At 46.7% G+C, this 24,024-nt stretch overlaps 2 protein-coding genes and 2 non-coding genes across 10 annotated transcripts in view; 2 read left to right on the top strand and 2 right to left on the bottom strand.

Moving 5' to 3' along the window:
• Positions 1 to 11,274, bottom strand: part of Pik3c2b (phosphatidylinositol-4-phosphate 3-kinase catalytic subunit type 2 beta) — a 63,657-nt gene extending 52,383 nt beyond the window's left edge. For both annotated transcript variants that reach the window (XM_021636379.2, XM_021636380.2), the window contains exon 1: positions 10,811 to 11,274. The gene's annotated coding sequence lies outside the window, so the exon portion shown is untranslated. The remainder of the gene's footprint in view (positions 1 to 10,810) is intronic.
• An 8,562-nt stretch (positions 11,275 to 19,836) lies between these two features.
• On the top strand, positions 19,837 to 19,909 carry Trnak-uuu (transfer RNA lysine (anticodon UUU)). Its single transcript has one exon. It is a non-coding gene; the product is annotated as a tRNA-Lys (tRNA).
• Positions 19,910 to 20,194: 285 nt separating this feature from the next.
• Positions 20,195 to 20,267, bottom strand: Trnak-uuu (transfer RNA lysine (anticodon UUU)). The gene has a single exon. It is a non-coding gene; the product is annotated as a tRNA-Lys (tRNA).
• A 1,990-nt stretch (positions 20,268 to 22,257) lies between these two features.
• Positions 22,258 to 24,024, top strand: part of Mdm4 (MDM4 regulator of p53) — a 45,410-nt gene continuing 43,643 nt past the window's right edge. For 4 of the 6 annotated variants that reach the window (XM_021636387.2, XM_021636385.2, XM_021636388.2 and 1 more), the window contains exon 1: positions 22,272 to 22,394. The gene's annotated coding sequence lies outside the window, so the exon portion shown is untranslated. Of the gene's footprint in view, positions 22,395 to 22,536; positions 22,620 to 24,024 lie in introns of those variants that run through there. The other 2 variants (XM_021636384.2, XM_060364301.1) reach the window with 2 other exon arrangements.

Genomic DNA, 24,024 nt, shown 5'->3' with positions numbered 1-24,024 from the left:
TAAATACAATGTTCTTGGCATACCCATAAAGTATCACACTCACAGAACAACATAGCTTCCTACATAGTCCAATAGTTCACATTTGAACACCAGTAACTGTCACCTGGAAAATGTTTCTAAAACACAAGCTCCGGGCCCCTCCCCTGTGGTCATGATTCTAGGGTTTGTAGTCATGTATTTCTCTAGTCTCTCAAGTGAGGCGTTCTCTGAAAGACAAGAACCGAGTGAAAAGACAGCTCCTCCCAAACATAGGGCAGTCAGATGGTAAAGGAAGAAAACAAGCTCATGGTCACGTAGATTGGTGCCAGGGTCTGAGAAGCACCAAGCAACATACTTACACTCAGTCTATACAGAGGCTCACAAATGACGAGGGGCAGGCAGAGGGGCAATGAGGCTGGGCAGAACCACACAATGGTTCAGAGTCATAGAGTAGGGAGAAAGCTGGCCCTCCCTCCCATGAGCCTGTGCCAGGGAGGGAGGCCTGAAGTGCCCCAAGCTGGCAGAGAAGCTTCTAGCTCTGCCACCGTAGTTCAGATCTGCTCAGGATCCGAAGAACCTAAAGGGTCTGGGTTGTTTCTTCCTCCCCCAAATTCCAATCCACAGAACTGACCCCCATGGTGTTGAGAACAGGCAAATACAAGAAATACTCAGGTAACTGGCATGTAATTCCAAGGAGCACTCAGTCCAGCAGACATGGTAAACATATGTAAAAATTCACCCCTCCTTGGGGCATGGAGCAGGAAAGGGTTACACAACCCAACCCGAGACACCTCATAGGGCAAGAACATGGAGAGCTCTCAAATAAAATGGAAAATATCCAGAGGGCCTTGAACACACCAACTTTTAGTAGTTTTTACTCAGGGAACTCATTCCAGGACTATCTTGGGAAGCACCTCCTTCAGGATACACAGGATCCAGGGGTTGGAGACCCTAAGTATTATTTGTTGTTGTTTCATTTGGTGTTTTGTTGTTTTCTTGCTTTTCTTCTTTGCTTTTTCTTTTTTCTTCCCTCCTCACTCTCTCTGAGAGTTTCCTGTATAGCCTTGGCTAGCCTAGAACTTGCTCTGTAGACCAAGCTTGCCTCAAACCCACCAGTCTTTGCCTTCCAAGTTCTGGGAGTAAAGATGTGTGCTCCCATGCCTTGAGTTGGTTTCTGTTGTTGTTTTGTTTATACAGGGTCCCATGAAGCCCAGGCTGGCCTTTAACATATTATGTAGCCAAGGCTGTTTTCAAACTCTTGATTCACCTGACTCTACCTCCCAAATGTTGAGATTACAGGTATGGCCCAGCCCATGTGGCTTGTCATAGATTTAATTGCTCTCTTTGGCTCCCAGATTTTTCTCTCCAGGGAAGATCTCTGGCTCTGTCCATCATGGCTTAACAATTAGGAGCCCATGCCCCACTCCTCACACCACATACCTACTGCCTTGTTCTTCCTGTTCCTCCCAACTCCAGCAAGAACAGGAAACATCATTAAATCTCTGGATCTCCTGCCAGGAATCCAACTCCCTCCCCGCCCCTGGAAGTAGATCAGAAAGACCCAATGCTGGCTTTGGTTTTTAAGCCCTGTGTTGGCTTTTTTTTTTTTTTTTTTTCCCTCACAGAAGCTAGAGTCCCAGGGAGGAGGGAACCTTAATTGAGACAATTTGTAAGAGCAGGCTGCAGGCAAGCCTGTAGGGCATTTTTTAAATAGTGATCAATGGGAGAGGGCCCAGCCTATTGATTGTGGGTGGTGCCTGCCATCCCTGAGCTGGTGGTCCTGGGTTCTTTCATAAAGCAGGCTGAGCAAGCCCGGGAAAGCAAACCAGTAAATAAGTCCCCTACATGGCCTTTGCATCAGATCCTACCTCCGGGTTCCTGCCCTGACTTTCTCAATGACAGACTGTCACTTGGAAGTGTAAGCAAAACAAACCCTTCTCTCCCTGAGTTGCTTTGGTCGTAAAGTTCCTTCCGTCATAGCAATAGACACTGCATTCCAGCGCAAGGTCATTCTCTCAGCTGGCCTATACTCTCCCTTTGCCGTGGTCATCTAATCCCTACTCTGAGGATGTGCAGCATTCCACTTACACGTGTCCTTGCAGCCTCACTGCTCACTGTTTCCATGGCTCCTGCTTTCTGCTCTTCCTTCACCAAGTCCCCCCCAAAACAAGCTAGTCTCCTTCAGTTCAGCCTCAGGTTCTCTCTAAGGAGTGCAGACTCTTCCCATTCCTCTGCCTCCAGAGAAGAGCAGTGGGATGGGAGTGGGGAGGGGAATGAGTGGGGAACCAGACCCATGCCACCCCAGAAGCTAGCTCCTTTCTCTCCTCTGGGTAGGAAGCTCTAGCCCATATGTCTCCACACCCTGCTAACTGCCCCCTCTCTGCCACCACACCATCCATCCCCACATCAGCGCTGTAGCCATGTGGTCATTCAGTGGAGTGTGTTCAGTCCACGCTCACTCTCCTTACATCCTGACAATCCCTGAGAGACTATAGTCATTCCCAGGCAACCAAAGCGGTAGGACTTATAAACTGAGCATGCTCCCGAACCCTCTTTTATCTACCCCACCATACACTTTCCCCATCCTACACATATTCTTTGTGTCTCCTCCTACTCCATGCTAATCCCACACCCTCCTGTTTCACACTCCATACTCACACTACCCCACAATCCTTATACCCCTGCACCTTTCAAGCACTCTGTATTTCCCCATTCCTTATCTCTTCCTATATCCCTATACATCTACACACCCTCCATCTCCCTCCTTCATCAGCTTCCTAAGCAGAGGAGAGATGGCTTAGACTCCAAGGTCACATTCTCAGTGTCACTGGCAAAGACATCTGAGAAAAGTAGGTTAACACTGAAGAAAAAAATAAATAAACGGCCAATCCCAGATTCAGGGGCAGCCCTGGCCCTTTTCATGCCGCTTCTAGCTTCTCTGCACCCCAGCTCTGGCCTACAGGTGGAGCACCCAGGGGAAAGAGACTGCCAGGAAAGTGCAGACCCCAGAGAGCTGCCCGCCCCCCCCCCCCCCCCCCCCCCCGATTCCAGGACTTCTTGTAAACGCCAGAAATGGATAGTTACCTTCTGATTCAGGAAGGCATGGGGGAAACCACAATGTCAGCACAGACAAGGAGAAGAGATGAGAGAAGAAAGTGACCCAGTTTGCAATTTTCCTTTAGGAAAAAAGTCCCCATTATAATGGAATACCACCAGGCAGGGGACCCTAATTCACACAGGGGTGTCAGAGGCACAGGCGTGACTCCCTCCAGGACAGTTTGCATTTAAAAAGCAGAGGAAGGAGAGGGCCCAGCCCACCAGGCCCAGGAAACCGCCATGGGAGGGTTGACTACCCATCAGAGACAGGTGGTTAGCTTGCTAATGTAGGCCTCCTTGGTCTCCTGAGCCCACAATCTCTTGCTCTCTCTGGAACAATCTCCTTGTACTGCTCACCTCTTGGAGTTGTTGATCCCTCCAACCCTGGTCTTCGTTATTCTTAGTTCAGCCTGATACAGCTGGTCACCAGACCTTCCCTAAGGGCTATGTGTGCAGCCGAAGGCTTCCCCTCTCCCTGGTGCCAGCCCAAAGGATATCCTGCTCTAAGTCAGCCAAAGACCCCAAATGAAGGGTTGACTAAGAACTCAGCTACATCAGTTCCAATAGAGAAAAACCCCATTCGGGGACCCTCAGTGTCCCAAACCTCCGAGCCACAAGAAGGGAATGCTTACAGGAGGTTCTGGGAGTGGGGAGCAAGCAAGGTTGTGGGGTACCAGACCTCAGGGGGTGGTTCCTGCCAGGCTTCCCCAGATTCACCTGGCTAACCTTAGACTTGTAGCAGTGACCTTTTGTCTATAGGTACAGAAGGGTAGGGTCTGTCCAAGCTGTTTCTCATCCACACCTGATGGAGACCTCAAAGTCTGGCTATTGTTGCCCCTACACACACACACACACACACACACACACACACACACACACACACGTACTTTCTATTTCTCTTTCCATTCCCACCTACCACTCAAAATCCTTAGACACTCCTGTTTCCTCTTTCCAATCTTCTTACTTTCAGTCTCCCTTTGCTCTGCATATGTGCCATGCATGCTTGCTCAGAAGTGTGAGCCTTGTCAATCTCCTTATGCTCTGCCATGCATTCTTGTTCAGTATGAGCCTTGTCAACCACCAAACAGGATCCACACCTTTAACGGGTGTTCAAAAGAGTGTTTCAAGTCTCTGCAGTAAGGTCATATAGAATTTCAAAGAAGAACGTGATGGGCGTGGGGGGGGAGGTGTCAGGCAGTGTGGTGCTATTTCATGGGTACATGGCTTGACACACTCTCCCATCCATTATCCCCCAATTTGCCTAAGAAGGTCCAGCGGAGAAAAGCACCTAAATCTATACTCAGTAAAAGGGTCACTCAACGAAAGGGAGTCCACCTGGTTCAGCAGAACATACTCACAAGCTCCTTCTTCATGGGACCCTCACCCAGGGTCTCCCAGAGAAGCAGCAAGCACAGGACTTTCTCTTCGGGGATCAGCTAATAAAGCTTGCAGCGTGGGTGTGTACCCAGGGTATGACTGAAGGCCAAGCACACTGGGGAAAGGAAATCCACAGAGCCAGGGAAATACCTCCACAGCACACGAATGCCAGCACGCTTTGTCAGCAGCTGGAGGAGGGGCTCAAGCAGTGGAAGGAAGGAGGAAACTGGCCTTTTATTCCTTTGGTATTCTATGCTTCGTATTGTCTTATTGATCCATATAACAGTTCTTGACTGTGGATATTATTATACTTATTTTACGGGTGAGGAAACTGTAAAACAGGAAAGGGATTAAGCAGCCTGCCCAAGGTCACACAATCAGGAAATGATAGGATCAAGAATTAAACTGAAACTTCAAACTTCATCTCCCTGCCCACCCCCCACCTCCTTCTTCTCCAACAGGGGAAACACAGGCTCTCATGGAATCCCAGGCTCACTGCATTGGACCAAATGTTTTCACACTGACGTTGGCAGTCATTCTGGGCCCCCCTCCCCTGCCGTGCTTTCCCTCTACACCCCCAGAATACTTCTTTTGGCCAAAGTAGGCATGTTGGTACACACCTGTAAATCTCAGCACTGGAGAATAAGAGGCAGGAGGTCTGGAGTTTGAAGCCAGCCTTGAGGTCTATGTAAGACCATCTCTCAAAAACCAAAGGAGCCAAGCAAACAAATCTACCAAGTGCCCTGTGTTCAACATTCAGATCCCTTCCCACAAGGCAAACAAACCAGAGCAGGGTGTAGCAGGGCAGGCCTGTAAACCCTGCTAAAGCTTAGAAGCTCCAGGAAAGGGAGTCAGAAGTTCCCGGCAGGCCTCAGCCAGTGAGTTCAAGGTGTCTGACTATATAAGACCCTATCACAAATAACCAAAGAAAACAAACTAAAAATACAGAGGCTGGAGAGGTGGCTCAGCAGTGAAGAGCACTTGCTGCTCTTGTAGAGGACCGGAGTTCAGTTTTCAGGACACAGCTGACAATTGCCTGTAACTCTAGTTTAGGGGCTCCAATGCTTCCTTCTGGCCTCCACTGGTACCTGCACACACAGGCACATATACACATATGCAGAAATAGATAAATTCTTTTTAATTAAAAAAAAAAAAAAAAAAAAGGAAACAGCCGGGTTCAGTGTTGCACCTGTGATCCCAGCACTCTGGGAGGCAGAGGCAGACAGATCTCTGTGAGTTTGAGGCCAGCCTGGTTTACAAAGCAAGCCCAGGACAGCCAAGGCTACAAAGAGAAGCCCTGTCTCCAAAAACCAAGAAAGAAAGAAAGAAAGAAAGAAAGAAAGAAAGAAAGAAAGAAAGAAAGAAAGAAAGAAAGAAAGAGGCAAACATTTGTCTCTTCTTTATCAGGCACTCAAGAGGTTCCATTTAGAGTCCCAGCCCAGTTCTCTGTGTCACCCTTAAACCTTGATATGTACTAAGCATTTTCCAAGACTATGTTTTCTTACATACTGCCACTTATATGACTGCTTCCTCTGCCCACCCTCCCTCTTCAAGTACCACCCCTTAGCAAAGAGCCTGAGCTTAGCTTCCTAATGGAAGCTGTTTTGTCTCCCTGGAACATCTCCAAAATCTTTACATCTTCTTACACACTTATATATGTGTGTAAGTGATTAGATGTACTGCACTAGTGATTAGAATAAAACAACTTTTATTCATGCAGGTATTTACAGCTAAAAAGCATTTTCATAGATATTAGCCCACTAATCTGTTTTTTTGTTTGTGTGAAACAGGGTTTTATACTATAGTCTGGGCTAGCTGGGAAATCACTGTGTATCTCAAGCCATCCTTGAACGGGAGGTAATCCTCCTGCTTCAGTCTCCCAAGCATTATGGTTAAAGATATAAGCTGGAGCAGGAGAGATGGCTCTGTGGATGACAGATAGCACAGGCTGCTCTTGCAGAGAACACAGGTTCAATTCCCAACACCCATGTGATGGCTCACAACCATCTATAACTCTAGTTCCAGGAAATCTGATGCCTTCATCTGACCTCCACAGGTAACAGGCACACATGTAGAATACTTACATATATGCATATATATGCAAAAACACAGATAGGTATGAGCCAGCATACCTGACTTGGGCATGTTAATCTTGCTTAGTCTGATCTTTTTCCTATAAAAGGGAAACAGTTTCATTACCAGATACCTCACCCATTTCCTCTGAGGTTGTGGAACTGGGTCCTGAGAACACTATAAATAGAGAGGTTTAGGTGTCATCATTTATCATGTGCTCCCACTTTTCAGTGGACTTGAACTTTTGCCCAAGGGCATCCTTTTTTATTCCTTTGTCTGGTCCAAAGTATGGTTAAGAGGGTTCCTTGGGCTGATGTGGTGGCATATGCCTTTAATCCCAGCACTTGGGAGGCAGAGGACAGTGGATAAGGCCAGTCTAGGTTGCATACTTTGAGGTCAGCCTGGACTTGTGAATCCTAGTCTCAAATAAATAAAAACAAATGAAAAAGTAGCCTGTGGGGACAGCAAAGCTTAGCATCTGGTGACTGCGGTTGAGAAGGCCCAGGAAAGGGGAAAAGCAATGTTTTGAAGACAATATAGGGAGGAGAGGGAGAGATGCAGGTACAGCAAGGGGATATATTTCCAAAGAGGCAAGGGATCCCTGACTTCTCTTTGAAATATGATACTATGAGAGTGAAGCATCCTCCAGGGAGTTCTCAGGATAGAGGAACTAGTAGCTAGGGTTCTGAGTCTGCTTAACGAGGGTAGGTAAATTCCATTCCCTGTGTTCTGAGGGGAATTTCCCAACAAGGAAGCCAGTGGCAGGGTTGGCTGAAGCTCTGACTGAAAGAGCAGAAGAGCAGGCTCTGGTCTGAGCCATGGAGCCAGCATGAACTTGCAGTGCTGCTAGCAAAGCTGTGACCTCGAAGCCACTTCTCAAGGAGGTTACTATCAAGGTCTTGCTCAGTTCCAATATTTTGTGTGGTCTTAAGGAATAATAATCACCCCTCACCTTTGTTTTATGAAACCAGATACCAGGGCCTGGGGAGAAAAATTCAATAGGGGGAAAATCAATTGCTGCACTATCCAGAGAGCCGAGATCTTGTGTAAAAGTTGATGCACTAGTGCTGGGCAATGGGAAGCAGAAACATGTGAGGACATCCAGGAGGAGCCAGCCAGCTCTGCTTTACTCCTGGCCAAAGAGACCCAATCTTAAACAAGGCAAGGACTGAATACATGAAGGTTGTTCTCTGACCCCCTTAAGTATGCCATGGCATATATACAACCATACCTACACACATGAACAAATGAACAAATGCTTATATACACACACACATAAAGAGATATCAAATAAATCCAATACAAATATACTAAAACTGGTTCTCAACCTGTGGGTCAAGACCCCTTTGGTGGGATGAATGACCTTTCACAAGAGTAGACTATCAGATATCTTGCATATCAGATATGTACATTATGATTCATAACAGTTGCAAAATTACAGTTACAAAGTAGCAATGAAATAATTTTATGGTTGGAAGTCACCATAATATGAGGAGGAGCTGTATTAAAGGTTCCCAGAATTAGGAAAGTTGAGAACCACTGGACTAAAATGAGAAAACTGTCCTAATTTTCCCAGAACCTCCGAAGCCCAAATCTACTACCAGAGTTGCCCATAAAGATGACAAAATGACTTGATCTGGTTATCCTGACAGGGAAAGCAAGTGAGGAGCCCGGGAATTCTCACACTCATGCTTCTATTCCCTAACAACATGGAATTAAAGAGGTGCTCAGCAAGGCTGGGGCTGGGAAGCACCTTACTGGGCCCCTGCCCTTCAGAAGTTTCTTACCTGAGGTGGGTTCTAGTCTGGTGCCATGCTGCCCGCTTGTTCTCTGTCTCTGGTAGTGATTCCGAGCTATGAGCATGGGGTGTGCAGGGAGCTTGCCTGCTTCAAATCCCACCTCGGTCATGTATGCTGGCTGACACCAGTATGCGTTAGCTATTATGGTTTCTGCCAGGTCAGCATTGCCCTGTCTGCAGGCTGTAGGCTGCCTTTGGAAAGTCTTCCCCCCAGTCCCCTACGAATACTAAACAGTCTTTCTCTCCCATCTGTCAGATCTATTTACAGAGGAACACACAAGGAATAGTATTTATATTCTCACAGCATGCTTCCCTTACTCAAAAAGGAAAGGTTCTGGCATGTTCCCTACTCCATAGTCCCCTCAACCTACTCCATCTACACCCCTCTCTTAGGATGGATGCTATAGCCAATATCTGTGGGGTGCTTTGCAGTCTCCTGATTGTTTTTGCACACATAATTGGATAAGGTATGTATTTGAAACAATTCTATGAGCCACAACACTTTCCCTCCTGTTTATTCCATGAAAATGGAATAAAATACACAAATTGTCCATGTTCACACCTCTAGACAGCAAGTCTCACTAGGACTCAATCAAAGCTCGGCCTCGTGTTCGCCATCTCTACCACTCCTCATTGTGTGAACATTGCACAGGCTGGAAGTATGAAGAACTTCAAGCTTGTGATTAGTTCCAACACCCCAAAGAGACAGAGACTCCTCCATTTTTCTCTCTGATGGCTCCCACAGCCACACAACAACTGTAAAATGCTGGGGCAGAGCACCACAAAGGGACCTAAAGGTCTAAAAGGGTGTGGAGTTTCTGTTGAAACACAATTAGGTCATGGCAGACGGAGAGAGAGAAAGAGATTGATTCCAGAGCACCAGGCAAATCCAAAAGAGCACCTCAGAAAAATGCCCAGGGCCCCAAATAAACAAATTGGCCATCCCTTACCAGTGTTCCAGTGGAAAGAAAGGAAAATGAATAGGCTGCCTTCTGGCCAGGCATGGAAGCTTGATCAGATTCAGACATACACACCCATGCACTCGGCGGTAGGCTCTGAGCTACACAGGCCAAATCTTGGGCTTATGGAGAAGCAGAAGGAGAAGCAGCCACAGCCTGGGTCTGGGGCTCCTGCTTAAAGCCACTCTCTCCTCAGATGCCACTGGCTGTCAGGCAGGGCTCTAAAATGTGCCTCAACTTTATTTTTCCACGGATGCAGCCCCAAGTGGGACTGCCAGGCTCTGGAGGTGCCTCGGTTCTTTAGTCTCACACTGATTGCTCTAGGAGCTACAGCTGCAACTGGAGAGGGGGAGAATATTTGTAGGTCAGAATTGCCATTTCAGAACCACTTTTCTCCTGGATATCTTTCCCAGGCCTAAGGGAAGCAAATAGAGTTAAGTTTTCATTCAGGGCTGTTCTGGGGCTAGAATTCAGTGCAAATTTCTCACATCTGCTTGGCCACATCCCAGACAAGCAGGTAGTTTAGAGAAAGGAGGGGCAGTATCAGCCCACTTTTGTAGCCCAGGTAGCTAGCTAAGGCTAGCTCAGGCCTGCTAAGGCCCATCAAACAGTCCAAATTGCAGAACTCTCTGACCAAGTTGAATAGAAATACCAGGGCAGCCAGAGACAATAGGACTTCCACCCAAAACATGACTGGTGGGCTGGGAGAGGGAAACCACAAAGACCTAAAAGGGAGGTGAGATGTAGGGCCAGGTTAGCCTGCAGGAGTAAGAGAAGGGCTATGGCTGATTCCACACACCAACCTCCACCAGCAAGGGTGTATGCACTAACCTCATACATTTGGTAACCTCTTTCCACATCCCAGAGGCCTGCCAAACCCCTGAACTCCCCACTCCACCCCAGCTTGGCAGCCTTGCCAGGGCTTCCAGCTTCTATGGCACCACACCACCAAAGCTGCTGCTGTATGGAACTAAGAAATGGGGGGGCAAGTGCTGCCCAGATGAGGAGCACTTTCCCGGAGGGTCGGGATGCAGGCTTGAGGGTACTGGTCTCTCCTGCAAGCTTTCAGGCTTTTGCTTCTGCAGTGTCCTTATAAGGCCAGTCCTACCCTCCGCCTGGCCGAAAAATGTATACAGTACCGAGGGTGGACGCTGACTTCTCAAACCCGCTGCCCAGGAAGGCACCACTCCCACCACCCCCACTCCAGGACAGGTTTTGCTCTTAAACAAACTAATAAACAAATCGACTCCAAAGCGGTCCCCTGGCTCAGCTCGCCCAGCAGCTACACCCGGGAAGTGTCTTCCAGAGGAGGCGGTGGGTGCCGGCCCGCTGAGGCCGCGAGTCGCGGGCCAGCCATGGGGTGCGGGCGAGCAACCTGCTGGGCTCGGAGGACCAGACTGCGCTCTCCGCGCTGCCATTGTTGCCCCTGGTGCTGGCGCTTCGGGGCGGGAGCCCTGCCCACGCCGCCTCGATTAGCAGGGCGCGCTAGAGCCCCGGGGCCGTGCTCCTCCCCTCGTGCTCGTCCTACCTGGCCGTGGGTTCCGCCGCGACACCCCGACTGTCGTGGCTGGGCGTCTTGGGCTTCGCCGACCCGGCTGGCTCAGAGGCTCCAGGTGGCTCCAGCCCTCGCGTGATGTTCAGTGCCGCCTGCTCCCCTCTCACCCGTCCCGCACCAGCTCTGGGATCCCCGCTGCAGGGGACAGGGGACACGCGGGCAGGCGACGGGCGTGGGGGCCGGTCCGGGGCCCCGTGCTGTCTGCCGGGAGCGTGCACGAGCTCGCAGTCAGGCGGCCCGGGGTGAGACAATAGCGCGAGCGGCGGGCGAGCAGGGAGAAGCCATCTCCCGGACAGCCGGCGCACTGCACGGCGCGAGAGGCTCACCGGCTCCTGCCAGGACCGCGGCCCAGGCCGCCGGCAGCAGCCGCAGCGCCGAAACGCCGAGTCGCGGGAGCCAGAGGGCGGGGCGGCGGGAACCTGGGCCTCCTTCCCTTTCTCCCTCGCTCCCTCCCCCCTCCCTCCCTCCCTCCCTCCTCCCGCCTCCGCGCTCTGCGCGGCGTCCTGAGCGGACCCCGAGGCAAGCAGACCCACTTCCCGCTAGCAGATGGTCGTAGCTTTCCGGGCTGGAACCCCTTGCTCTGGGTTGGGTGAGGGCAAGCTAGAGCACCCTATTGGAAGGGACACCGAATGAGCGTTCAGTTACCGGTTTGAAAAATTTCTTCTTATAATTATGCATGATAGGGATGCTCTAACGAACTACCACCTTGATGGAGGAGGTGCAGGTGAGGAAGCTGTGTTGGCACTTTTCTCTCGAGTTAGCTCAGGGGCGGTCTTCCGACCAGAGGTGGAAGGAGAAGCAGAGGAACCTCCAACCCTGTTAAGATAGGAGGAAAACTTTGAAACTGTTATTTTCTCTAAGCACCTGCCTTGAAGCACCCGTGTCAAGCATTTTCCTAAAGGCTCCACCCAGTACTGACCAGTGCTACTTTTGTCTTCAACCCTTTCTTCCTTTTGCCAGTCAGGGTAAAGATCATGGTTCTCAGCCTTCCTCCTCAGCACCCCTTCAAGCCTTGGGGTCGGGGTGGCTCAGCTCAGATGCCCACAGCTCTCCAGCTAAGGCTCCCATGGAAACAGCTGCTAGGTATCCCTTGCCTTGCCTTAGGGAAATATTTAAGATGCTACCATTCCAGTCTGTCAAAATAAGAAAGGTCTTTGTAAAACATATGGGGCCTTTGATTTTTTACCTCCTATGTATAGGAAGCTCTGTAATAAACACAAGCAGTTTTCCAGGAGACAAGGGCTATAAAAGCCCTCCCTTGATCAGTAAAAGTGGAAAGAGCTCAAAGAGAAAACCGCCTAGCAGAAAGGGAGTTTGGACAACTAGAGGAAGTCCTATGTAGTCCTATGGAGGAGAAAAGCAGTACAAAGAGTTCACAAGCCCGGCCTGGTGCTGCAAACCCCCAATGCAGGCACGTGTGAGGCAGAAAGAAGCAGGCAGGTCAGGCAGCTACCCAACGGTATGTAACTCCAGGGTAACTGCTGCCTTCTTCTGGCCTCTACACGCATGTGCACATACCCACACAGCATATATATATTTTAATATATATATATATTAAAAATAAACTCAGTCTTAACAACAACAACAAAAGTGAGTTCACAATTTAAAATTATTTGGGGGAGAATGTTGTTTTGTTTTCATTGAGGATGAAATCTGAGCAGGTGGAAAGAAACCTTGTGGGCATCACTAGGTGAGACCAGAGGAAGAGAAGCCTATGAGTGTTAAATCAGGGTCCAATAGCTTGAAGAGTGAAAAGACACATTCTAAAACAAACAAACAAACAAACAAACAACAGACACATTCTAGAAATTTAACAACTAGAGGAGAAACAAAGCAGGAAACAGGAGCTTGAAGGATTAGGCAAAGCATTATTATTTGGCACAGGTTTTCACATGTAGCTCGGGCTGGCATTTGAACTTGCCATGTAGTCCAGGCTGGCTTGAAATTCATGATGTACTTACTAATTCTGTCTCCTGCGTGCGGAGCCACCACATGTGGCTTGATTTTCCTTTAAGACAAGAAAGAAATTTGCTCATATGTTGAGAGGTGAGAACAGGGAGAGAAAGGGAGAAAAATGAAAACTGTCTGAAAGAAGGAGATGGGGTTGAGGCGCACCGGGTGAAGTCTTTGGGTGGAGAGACTCCAGGCAGACACATTTGTACACTGGTTAATCTGGAGGCTATACCCTGAGAAAAAAAGAGTTGCTACTTGATAGTCTCTAAGGATTCTGCTGAGAGAAAAGGAGTCAAAATAGGATTGAAAGGTAGCTGTGGTGATGCAGGCCTTTAATCCCAGTACTTAGGAGACAGAGGCAGACAGATCTTTGTGTTCAAGGCCAGCCTGGTATACAGAGTTCCAGGACAACCAGGAAAACACAGAAAAAGAAACCCTGTTTCAAAAAACAAAACAAATTAAACAAACAAAAGGTAGAATTGAAGACTTGAGGAAAATGGTTAGGTTTAAAATGACCATAAAAAGAAATGAAGGAGTATATAACCCAGCTTACACAAGGCCCTCGCTTAAACTCCAGCACCAAGAGAAGGGTTTAGCGGGGCAACTGCCTACAGCCAGCACAGAAGCCACAGCTGGTACTGGGTATTTTAATACAATGCAGATACTATCCGAATTTCTTCTGCAGCACTTAGACACCCAGGTGTACAGCACTGAGTTAGAGCTGCAGGCCTGTGGATAGGTACAGAAGAAGGATAAATAAGAGGGCTCTTTTGGTAGTGGCACACACCTTTAGTCCCAGCACTGGGGAGGCAGAGGCAGGCCAGGCCTCAGAGGAGTTCAGGCCAGCCTGGTCTACAGAGTGAGTTCCAGGACAGCCAGGGCTACACAGAGAAACCCTTGTCTTGAAAAACAACAACAAAAGAGAGAGAGAGAGAAAAGATGATAATGAGGACTCTTAGAAAGATGGGGTGTCTAAAGAAGGAAGTGATGCTGAGAAAGGCTATTAAACTTTTTTAAATCCTTATTTTTTACTTATTAATTCATTTATTTAACTTTTGGAGACAGAATCTTTTAGTGTATAACCCTGGGTGGTTTGGATCTTGTTTATCCAGGCTGTTCTTGGATAGAGATCCCGACAGCTCTGCTCCCTGAAGGGAATTAAAGACATGTACCACCACAACCAGCCCTTACTGTCATTTTGAAACTTCTGTATTCATGAAGCCTAGAACAGTGCCCTGGCATGTAGCATGTGCTTAAAAAAAAAAAAAAAGTTGTTGAATGGACAGATAGTGTCTATAACTTCAAATTTAAATTCCTGAAGAGAGTCTGAGACTTTTTGTAATTGGCACTTGCTTTTTCACTCTAGCCTCAGAGAACACAGCCTGACTCATTCCTGTCCCCCAGACCAAGAGCTGCCACCCAGGATTCAATAGATGTATGTTCTACATTGTAGGAAGACCTGCCAGTAGGAGGAATAACCATTTCCTACCCCCAACCCAACAAAAGAAGGTGCTATTTAACAAGACAAAAGAATTTTAAAGCTGTGATGAAGGATTTGGAGATTGGGAGTTTAATCTGGGATTATCCAGTAAGGCCCAGTCTAATAACTCCAGCCCTTAAAAGCTAGACAGTCTTTTCCCAGCTGATGTTGCAGAACCATGTGAAGATGGAAGACTGGTTAGAAAAATGAATGTTGCTGGCTTTCAAGTTGTTGCTGGTGGTCCTCTGGAGATGAGGAAAGACAAGAAGCAGAAGAAACACCCTGCTTGGCAGGCAGACTTTGGTCCAGAGCGCTGGAACTGTTGGAACTGAACTGTAAAGCCAGACTTTTGGGGTTTTGTTGGAGGTTTTGTTTTTGAGACTAAATCTGATGTAGCATCAGACTTGCTCTATAGCTAAGGGTAGCCTTGAACTCTGGATCCTCCTTCTTCCACCTCCCAAGTGCTGAGATTACACCTGTTGTACACCACGTTTGGCTCCCTACTAGTTTGTTCGCTAGTACTGAGGACTGAGCATATTCTGTCAGGCATGAGAGGCAATGCTCATAACCACCTATAATGAGATCTGGTGCCTCTTACGGCCTGCATGCATACACGCAGTACAGAATACTGTATAAATAATAAATAAATAATTTTTTAAAAGACTCATGCATTTTTTTTTTAAATCAATAATCCCAGCACGGGGGGGGGGGGGGACAGGGGCAGGTGGCTTTCTATGAGTTTGAGGATAGCCAGGGCTCTGTTACACAAACAAAAACAAATCAAAGTAGCAGCCTGAAAATAATTAGTGAGTGAAATTAAGCTCCTGACACCTATAGCAGCCCCAGCTGGGCGTGGCATCACATGCAGAGGTAGTCATCGTGATGGAGGACGAGGATTTCAAGGTCAGACTGATATACAGGAGACCCCCATCTCAAAAGCAATAAACAAGAGACGGCTCAGCCACTAGAGCTGAAGACTTGATTCAGTTCCCGGACCCACATCAGGCAGCACACGTAACTCCAGTTTCAGGGCTTTGAAAATCCTCTTCCAGGCCTCCACAGACATGTTAACCACATGGTGCCGAGTCAAGCAGGTACACATACGCATAAATCAAAACATAAAATGAATAAAACTAAGAAACAAACGGGCCGCTCCGTGCAGAATCTGTGAGTTTAGCCTGCCCTCTAGTGGAAACATTGAATCCATCAGTCATGTAATGAACAGCTTCAAGATGCACCCAGGAAGGCATGTTTTAGGTCAGGTATGAGATGACACCTGTGATGGTATTTCCACACAACATATGTGAATTGAAGTCAGTTCATACTTCCTCGGATGGGCCTGCAGTTAGCCAGCCTCCTCCTCCTGCTCCTCTTCCTCCTCTTCTTCCTTCTCCTCTTCTTCCTCAAGACAGGATTTCTCTGTGAAACCCTGTCTGTCTGGGCTAGTTCTGTAGATCAGGCTGGCCTTGAACTCACAGAGATCTACCTGCCTCTGCCTCTTGAATGCTGGGATTGCAGGTGTGTGTCGCCACACCACCAGACTAAACTTCTAATAAGAATAAAATTGTTTTCCTTAGCCTGCTCCAAGCCTGGCCAACTTTTCCTCCATCTCCCTTCCCTTCTGCCAGTAAGGGCAGTGCGTGCTCTTCAAGCTCCTTTCAGATTTGCTATGTTCCTCCATGCCACCTTGCTCAGCTTTGGAAACTGGGGATACTCAGTAAGCAGTTTACTGGTTGGCCAATCTCATTTAGTCAATTTAACTCGAAACTTTTGGCTTTATCATCCAGCTGTAACAAGGCCTTTGGGGAGGAAAACCTAAAACATCTCTTTATTCCTGTTTTCTCAAGAAGCCTGAACAGACACCATTTCCCTTCCTGTAAAATGTGGTATGCAAGGTGTAGTGTTCCACAACTTTAATCCCAACCCAAGGGGTTTAAGGGGAGGTCGAGGCAGGCAGATTTCTGTAAGTTTGAGGCCAGTCTGGTATATCTATATATCACTATGAATAGGAATATTTAAATTGCTATTTTGATGCACACGAATGTATGAGAACACCTTAAAATTATTGGTAATGGTGAGAAATTCTCATTACATAGGCTTCATTTGGTGTTTAAAAAGATGACTTATGAATGGCTTTCAGATGCTTGGCAGTTGTCAAAATCTACCTTATACACTCTGCTTGCTAATCACCTACAATTCCTCTAATGCAAGCATGTTCAGGGATGTATGCTGCTATGATGCTCTCTCTCTCTCTCTGTGTGTGTGTGTGTGTGCGTGTGTGTGTGTGTATGTATCAAGAAATATATTCAACTAATTAATGGATGAATGGTTGTTTGGCTCATTAAAATTTCTTCCATATAACTGACAATTGCTTCAGCTCCAGTCTGATAATCTGAAATCTCTAGCCCTGCCCATTTTATATAAGTCATACTGTATTGCTTCTCAGCTCCTGTATTTATTGCTATTTTCTTTCTTCCTTTTCTCTCTCTCTTATTCTTTTCTTTTTGGTTTTTCTTTTCTTTTCTTTTTTATTTCTCTGTGTAGCCATGGCTGTTCCAGATTAATTTTGTAGACCAGGCTGGCCTCAAACCAACAGAGATCCACCTGCCTCTGCCTCCCAAGTGCTGGGAATAAAGGCATGTGCCACCATGCTTGGCTTGCTGTTTGCTCTCTTTAAAGATTTATTGTATGTGTGTGTGTGTGTGTGTGTGTGTGTGTTTGCCTGTGTGAGTCTATGCACACAAGGTGCATTCAGGAGCCACCAGAAGAACAGAAGGGATCTTTTGGATCCCCTGGGATTGGAGTTACAGGCAGTTGTGCGCTACTTGCCATGTGGGATCCTATGCAAGAGCTGATGTGCTCATAACCACTGAGCCGTCTCTCCAGCTCCAACTGTGATGGATTGATTGAGTTACTTCCTTAAGTTTTTGGTTTTTCAAGATAGGGCTTCTGTGTGTAATCTTGGCTACCCTGGAACTTACTCTGTAGATCAGGCTGGCCTCTGCCTCCTAAGTGCTGGGATCAAAGGTGTGCACCACCACTGCTTGGCTTGGGTTTATTTCTTTATGCTGAATGTGTGTGCTTTTGGGGTCACCTTTCCTAGACTGTTGCTGGCTCTATGTCCTATTTATTTTCTACTCCATAGATAGTACAGAGCCTGAACAGAACAACTTATCAGTAAACCTTTGTTGAGTTAAGTCATTCCTAGCACTAGAGGCAGATGGATCCCTGTGAGGTCAAGGCCAGCCTGGTCTACAAGTTGAGTTCAGGACAGCCAAGGCTACACAGAGAAACCCTAGCTCAAAAAAACAAAAACAAAACAAATAATTCCTTGTGCATTAATTTTTAATCATATGTATTTGTATGTCTTTGTATGTGTGGGCATGCATGCCAGAGTGTGGGAGTCTTCTCCCCCTCATGTTATCAAGTTCATCGACAAGTGCCTATAACCCTTTGCACTATCTGACCAACCATTTTTGTGCATACCGAACTTGCTCCTTTGGATTTAATTTGCAATGGAAAATAAAATAAAACAGTAAAAGCTTAGATTTAGAGGGTGTGCTGGCTAGTTATACATCAACTTGACACAACCAAAGTCATTTGGGAAAAGGGAACGTCAACTGAGAAAATGCTTTCACTAGATTGGTCTGTGATGGATTTTGTTAATTGATGATTGATGTGGGAAGGCCCAGCTTACCACCTAGGCTAGTGGTTTGGGAGCTATAAGAAATCAGGTTGAGGCTGGTTGGTGGTGGCACACACTAATTCAATCCCAGCACTCTGGGAGGCAGAGGCATGCAGGTGTCTGTGAGTTCAGTGTGAGTTCCAGGACAGCCAGGGCTAAATACAGAGAAACTGTCACAAAAAGCAAAAGAAAGCAAGAAAAATCAAGAAAGAAAGAGAAAGAAAGAAGGCTGAGCAAGCCAGTAAGGAATACCCCTCCATGGTCTCTGTCTCAGCTCTTGTCCTGGCTGACTTCTTGTCATGACCCCCCAGTGAGGGACTGTGCTCTGGAGCTCTAACCAGAAATATATTTTTCCTTCCTGAGTTGTGTGTGGTCATAGCTTTTATTGGAGCAATGAAACCCTAACTAAGGCAGAAGTGGGTCTTGGAGGTCACCTGACTAATCCCCTAGTTTATGTATAGTCCCAGGCCGAGTTGAGATTCCTCAGCAGTTGCTCATTGTTCTTAAAGAACCACACAGTTTTAGAAAAAGAAATTTTCTTCAGCTGAGGCTGAGCTATTTTGCTGTTGCTGTGTTTAGGAGCCTTAGGTACTAAGAAACAAAGATGATTTTCCTAATCAGTGTCTGAAGTTTCACAATTCTGTATTCCACACTATGATTTGGGAGCTAAATAGATCTGGAAACTAATTCAAATTTTGAGATTCATTTTATCTTTAATTATGAGCATATGTTTATATCTGTGTATGCGTATGCCTTGAGGATGCCTGCAGAGCCCAGAAGACCATGTTGCTCATGTGTAGACCAGGCTAGCCTTCAATTCAATCCAGTTTGGTCCCCTTAGGTGTAGAAATCTTGCTTTGAAAGAACTTATCTTGCGAAGCTGAAAGGGAAGGAAAAGAAAAACTCAATCAAAATGTAAAAAGTTTAAATTCCCTTATTAGGATCTATGTCCACTTTTCCATCTCCATTTACTTCTGTTTTCTTGAAATATTAGATCTTCACGTCATCAGATCTGGTGTTTGTGCCAAGTAGTGTTTAACCAAACAGCTCCATCATTTGGTGAACAGAAATATTATTTTTCATTAATGGGGGAAAGGGAGTGGGGTTCAGAAGAATAAAAATGAAAAGTGATAGAAGAAAGAGTATAATGAAAAGATCACAATTCTATGCTGAAGTGTCAGTGTTCACCTTGTTTGTTCATTTTTCTGTAATTTATTAGCATTAATTTTGTTTTAGATCTCCAACCAAGGACCATGCATGGATATAACCTAAAACCCCTGCTCGGATGTAGCCCATGGTAGCTCAGTACCCAAGTGAGTTCCCTAGTAAGGGGGACAAGGATTATTTCTGACATGAACTCAATGACTGGCTCATTGTGCTTCTCCCCCCTCCTCCTCCTCAAAGGAGGAGCAGCCTTGCTAGGCCACAGATAAGGACATTGCAGCCAGGCCTGAGGATACCTGATGAGCTAGGGTCAGATGGAAGGGGAGGAGGACTTCCCCTACCGGTGGACTTGGAAGGGGACAGGGAGGAGATGAGGGAGGGAGGGAGGGAGGGAGGGTGGGATTGGGAGGGAAAGAAGGAGGGGGCTACGGTTAGGATACAAGTGAATGATCTGTGATTAAAATTTAAAAAAAAAATTTTTTTTGTTTTTTGTTTTAGAGTTTATTAGGTACTGGAGAGTTATCAAACATCAAATATGAGAAGACTTTGGAAAACACAAATATTAAGTAAATGGAACAAAGAATATAAACATGTTTAGTACATTAAAAATGCACTCGCTATGTAACTGAAACCTTAGTTTAGCTTGCGGGGCGGGGGGGGGAAACCACGGGTTACTATTATATCAAGTAAATAGAAGAGAAAGTTAGCACACGGAGCGCCCGGATAGCTCAGTCGGTAGAGCATCAGACTTTTAATCTGAGGGTCCAGGGTTCAAGTCCCTGTTCGGGCGGCTGCAAGTTTTGGCGATCTTTCATAGCAAAGAATCATAAAAAGATACTAAAAAGTCACTTTGGTAGGTGTATTTTTCATAGATTTAAGGATATTCTACAAATTCTCAAGAAGGAGAAGTACCTACAAAATTTCGTCCTTTGTCGCGAAGGGAGGCTTGAATATTGGCAAGTCGGTGGAAGTGTGAAGTGTCCAAGTCCTCACTAACGCATACATTAGTTAGCTTGTGCTACCCTTAAATTTGTGCAATATTTGCTGATTTTGAAGTGTTTGAAAAAAGTCAAAGCGCCCGAACAGGGACTTGAACCCTGGACCCTCAGATTAAAAGTCTGATGCTCTACCGACTGAGCTATCCGGGCTCTTGTAGAAAGGCGACTCTACAATACTTTACATAAGAGTAAGAAATCTTGCGCAAATGCTCTAGTCACGCGAGATTTTTAGTGGGTCCGAATCCTGTTTCCGGCTGCGTTACTAGCGCCTTCCCGACTAGGAAATGCACGTACGCCGTCGCTAGGTGGACTCTGATATGTAAGCTCCGAGTGACGCGAATTCCGTTTAAAGCGCTCCAGTAACAGATTCGGGCCTGTTTTGCCGTTGACAGGAGAGGGGACGCCCGGGCTGAAACTCATGCAGCAGGGCTGGAAAGGGGAGTTTTAGGGCTAAGCTGTGGAGTATAAAATGGGGAAAGAAGGGGTGCTGAGATTATCATGTAAATCGGCTGAACGTGTTCAAACAAGTTTACGTGGTACACGATACGGGGGTCACCGGCTGTGATGCTGAGCCAGAAGCCCTCCCAAGCCGGAGAGGGGAAAGCTCGCACGGCCATGGAGATGCTCTTTGTCTTAGCATTTGATGATCTTCCTCAGTAATTTGAGCACAGACCTTTGCCATGGAGCTGACTTGAGAATTAGCCACTCTTTGAGAATGGGACTGTAAAGAGCCTTTGCCGGCTGAGTTTGCTTTCCCTTAATTCCTTTCATAAATGTTTTCAGAGTGGTTGGTTCGGTCTAGCGACGCTATATGAAGAAATTTACAGAAAGAGCGGTGGGGGCTGGAGGCTTACGGTTCGATGGTTAGGTCTTCCTGCTGCCTTTCGAAAAAACCTGAGTTCGGTTCTCAGCACCCATATCCGGTGGCTTACCGCTGCCAGAAAGTCCAGCTTCTTAGGATCTGCGTTCTGCCTCCGGCCACCGAGCACATGGAAAAAGGAACAATTAGGTGCACACCGTTAATCTCAGCACTTGGGAGGCAGAGGCCGGTGGATCTCTGAGTTCCAGGCTAGCCTCGTCTACAAAGCGAATCCAGGACAACCCTGTTTCAAAAAACAAAACAAAAAACAAACAACAAAAAACCAAAACCAACCAAAGAACAACAGCAACAACAAAAAACAGGGTTATCATTTACATTTGAAATAATGAATTCATACAGTACTCCAAGATGCTCAGGGTTTGTTGTTGCTCATTTTTTCGAGACAGTTTATGTATGTATGTGATGTCCTGCCTGTCCTTTGTAGACCAGGGTGGCCTCAAATTCAGAGATCTGCCTATCCCTGCCTCCCGAGTGCTGGGGTTAATACTCAGTTATCGACAGAAATTATAAAATATTTCAGCTCGGAAAATCCTCTCACTCAGGATAATACCGAAATAAACTAGGTTATTTGGGGGAGCTTTACCGTTTGTCACCGGCAGAGGTTTAAAGGCAGTTTGCTTGAGATAGTTTGTCAACCCCTGGGAATGGTGGGGAGGTGCGACCTGATTCCGTGATCCAAGTTAAGCTCCTTTTTACTGTTCTTTGCCCCCCCCCTTTTTTTTTATTGTTTATCACTTATTTTGTGGCCTTTCGTGACTAAACCAGTCGTTATGTTCTCCAGAAACAACTCGGATGCTGATTTCCTCGGCAGCCACTCCTGGGGAGTAAGACTAAATAAAGGTTTTCCTGTAGATCTGGAGGCCGCCTGTGATGATACTCTCAGCTTTCTTCTGTTTTGATCTCGTGGGACATCGCTATACATATTGGAAGAACCCGCAAATTCTTCCTATTCTCGTGCAAAACCTCTTCATGCAAGGCATGGTGTGGCACGCTTTAAATCCCAGCACTCAGGAGGCAGACTTGGTGGGTTTCTGTGAGTTCGAGACCAACCTGGTTTTTACATAATGAGTTCCAGGACAGCCAGGGCTACACAGAGTCCTTGTCTTAAAAGTAAAAACAACACTATGTCTAGCGGTCTTCATGACTAGAGGGCTCTCTTCCTTGATTAGTATGTACTCTATGGTAGATTCTTCGGCCGTTCTAGCTCTCCAGCCCTCCGGAGCCTCTCTATGGTCTCTTTACGGCCTCCCCGGAAGCTCTCGCGAATGCTGGGTTTGAGAGGCCGGAAGTAGTGCTGCCGTTGCTCGCAGTTTCAAAATGCGGTGGAGGCCTTAGGATCTACAACTGCCACCCCTCCCCTAGTTAGGAGGGGGTGCGACTCATGGAGCGGCCGTAAGGTGTGGTGGTGGGGTCTGGCCGGAGGGGTGCGGGGGCAGGGGGCGGGAAGTGCGGAGGCTTCGCAGCTGGGGACCGGGTGGGGGCAGCCGACGCGCCGAGGGCGGCGGGGACCGCGGGGCCGCGCAAGAAGCTGTGGGGGGAAGGGTGGCGCCGCGACCCACGGAGGAGAAAAATGGAGTGCGGTGAAACTGGGTCTACAGTTAGAGACTGAAAACGAAGTGAAGGTGCTGATGTTTTAATTGCATCTCAGATTTGAGGGGTATTGAGGAACTTGGGCGGAAAAGGGTAGGAGAAAGGGAGACCGGGAGAGTGACATTGATAGTGACGAGACTTAAATAATTTTTACGGTCGCTTTAGTGTTTGAAAGATATTAATTTGGGAGTCTACGTATGGACCTCTTTTTTTTTTTTAATATCCACCGCAAATATAAAATAATGATAATTATTATTATTGCTGCAGATGCTACTACGGCCACTGCCAGTAACCAGCCCTCGCTAGCCTGGAGCTTGCTGTATAGACCAGGCTGGCCTCGAATTCACAAAGAGACACCTAGATGGCCCACGAAAGTGAACTTTAATTAGCACACCTCTCAATGATTCTTGTAACATCCCCAAATTTTGAAACCACTTTATTAAGCCACACCTGGATAAAACAGTGCCTGTCTTGTCCTTCTCAAGAAAGTCCTATGTGTGTTAGGAAGCTCCATCAGGCCTGGGATGTGTCAAAGACACTTGAAACCTTTACTGAGTGTCGGTTGCTGCATGTCTATTCATGTTTATTCTCCCCCTTCATACATTCCTGCTAGGAAAAAGTATTTTAGCTTCAAAGTATTATTTATAATACTCTTTCTTCACTGTATTGGTCAAGACCACAACACAACTCCTCTTTAAAAAAATGTGCAAGTGTAAAGTTGATGGGCCAATATCCCTAACCCCGCAGGCTTTCTAATGTCATAACAACTGAGGGCTGAGCTTTCCTGACTTGTTCTACACATATTCTCAGTTTTAAACCATAGAGGGATTATTTTGTAGGCATTATCCATCTTAAACTTTTCAGATAACAGCAGCTTTCTATAAGATACATTTTCTTTTAAAGTATTTTGCGTTATAGTCCATTAAAGGATTGTATAGGCATTTCTTTAACTGGGTCTTAATTGGTGTTCTTTTGGATTATTTCCTGGTTTGACAAATAGCTGCAGTACATTTTTGCTCCTCCACGAAAATGGGTAGCACACTTAGTAAGAAGTACACTGAACCACATCTGATTTTTTAAATTTACGTCTTTATTTTTTGAGACAGTGTCTTATTGTGAGATCAGGCTAGCCTCTGCCTCACAAGTGCTGGGGTTAAAGGAATATGCCATTGTACTTGGCTTTGTTTTCTTTTTAAAATGAATTTTTTTTTTTTTTCCCAATTGAGTTGAACAAGGGGCAGGAGAGATTGCTCAGTGGTTAAGAGCCCTTGGTGCTCTTAAACAGGAGCCAGGGAACTACAGTTGCCTCTGAGTATAGCTCCAGGGGGATCGGCTGCTTCTGGCCTTTGAGGGCATCTGCACTCATGTACATATACCCCTACAGAGAACACAAGAACAGATACATACTGCATCAACAACCTTAGAGCCTAAAAGAAT

The sequence above is a fragment of the Meriones unguiculatus genome, chromosome 11, assembly GCF_030254825.1.
Source record: "Meriones unguiculatus strain TT.TT164.6M chromosome 11, Bangor_MerUng_6.1, whole genome shotgun sequence".
NCBI classification, from domain to species: Eukaryota; Metazoa; Chordata; class Mammalia; order Rodentia; family Muridae; genus Meriones; species Meriones unguiculatus.
Note: the sequence above shows the minus strand (reverse complement) of the source record. Positions and strands in the feature narration are given on the sequence as shown.